Source organism: Callithrix jacchus, chromosome 22 (assembly GCF_049354715.1).
Source record: "Callithrix jacchus isolate 240 chromosome 22, calJac240_pri, whole genome shotgun sequence".
NCBI lineage: Eukaryota > Metazoa > Chordata > Mammalia > Primates > Cebidae > Callithrix > Callithrix jacchus.
This window is the reverse complement of record NC_133523.1, coordinates 8,959,342-8,961,383: the sequence shown is the minus strand read 5'-3', so window position 1 is coordinate 8,961,383 and position 2,042 is coordinate 8,959,342.

The following is a 2,042-nucleotide window of genomic DNA, read 5'->3' as shown; positions in this document are numbered from 1 at the left end:
ACCCCGTCTCTAATGAAAATACAAAAATTAGCTGGACATGGTGGCGAGCACTTGTAGTCCCAGCTACTCGAGAGGCTGAGGCAGGAGAATCAACTGAACCTGGGAAGCAGAGGGAGGCTGCAGTGAGCTGAGATCATGCCACTGTACTTCAGCCTGGGCAACACAGCAAGACTCCATTTGAAAAAAAAAAAAAAAAAGGATCAAGGTCGGGTGTGGTGGCTCAGCCTGTAATCCCAGCACTTTAGAAGTCAGAGGCATGCTGTCAAGAGTTCAAGACCAGCTTGGCCAACATAGTGCCACCCCATTTCTACTAAAAATACAAAAGATAGCTAGGCATGGTGGCTTGTGCCTGTTGTCCCAGCTACTCAGGATGCTGAGGCAGGACAATTGCTTGAACCCAGGAGGCAGAGGTTGCAGTGAGCTGAGATGGCACCATTGCACTCCAGCCTGGGCAACAGCGAGACTGAAAAAAAAAAGGATTAAAAGCTCTTTCCTTGCCTAATATAGCCATGACTTGTGGTCCCAAGAAGCATCTGAAGGGGTTAGCAGTTCCAAACATTGAATTTTGGATAAATTGACCAGTGTATTTGCTCGTTGTCCATCCACCAGTCCCCACAACTTGAGAGAATGTCTCCCCCTCATCAGTTTCGTAAGGAACAGACTTAATTATGTCTTGACAGGAGATGAAGTAAAGATTTTCTTTTCTTTTTTTTTTTTTTGAGACGGAGTCTTGCTGTTGTTACCCAGACTGGAGTGCAATGGCATGATCTCGGCTCACCACAACCTCCGCCTCCTGGGTTCAAGCAATTCTCCTGCCTCAGCCTCCCAAGTAGCTGGGACTACAGGTGTGTACCACCATGCCCAGCTAATTTTTGAATTTTTAGTAGAGACGGGGTTTCACCATGTTGACCAGGATGGTCTCGATCTCTTGACCTTGTGATCCACCCACCTCAGCCTCCCAAAGTGCTGGGATTATAGGCGTGAGCCACCACGCCCAGCCTAGTAAAGATTTTCATGCAGCAGTTCATTAAGATCAATGGCAAGGTCCGAACTGATATCACCTACCCTGCCAGAATCATGGATGTCATCAACATTGACAAGACAGGAGAGAATTTGTCTGATATCTGACACAAGGTTCGCTTTGCTGTACATCATATTACACCTGAGGAGGACAAGTACAAGTTGTGCAAACTGAGAAAAATCTTTGTAGGCACAAAAGGAATCCCTTATCTGGTGACTCATGATTGCACCATCTGCTACCCTGATCCCCTTATCAAAGTGAATGATCCCATTCAGATTGGATACTGGCAAGATTACTGATTTCATCAAGTTTGACACTGGTAACCTGTGTATGGTGACTGGAAGTGCTAACCTGGGAAGAATTGGTGTGATCACCAAGAGAAGTAGGCACCCTCAATCTTCCGCCATGGTTCATGTGGAAGATGCCATGACAACAGCTTTGCCACTTAACTTTCCAACATTTTTGTTATTGATAAGGGCAAGAGACCATGGATTTCTCCTCCCTGAGGAAAGGGTATCCACTTCACCACTGCCGAAGAGAGAGACAAAATACTGGTGGCCAAACAGAGCAGTGGGTGAAATGGTCCCTGGGTGACATGTTAAATCTTTGTACGTAAGTAAAAATAATGTGGCATGCTTTAAAAAAAATGGATCAAAAACCTAAATGTAAGAGCTAGAACTAGAAAAAAAAAAAAAAAAGAACGACTAAACAGAATTGCCAGATGATCCAGATATTCCACTTTAGCATGTATATCCAAGTGTTGAGAACAGGGATTCAAAGAGATATTTGTATTCCGGTGTTCATCCCACTAGTATTCACAACAGCCCACCCTCCCAAACTGAAATTTTAACACACGTGATTGAAGCATAGCCTGAACAAGCCTATTTTTATCCATTTTGAGTTTGCCTGCTTTGTATTCTCTCAGCCTCCTGAATAGCTGGGATTACAGGTGCATGCCACCAAGCCCAACTAAGTTTTGTATTTTTAGTAGAGTCGGGGTTTTACCACGTTAGACGGGATG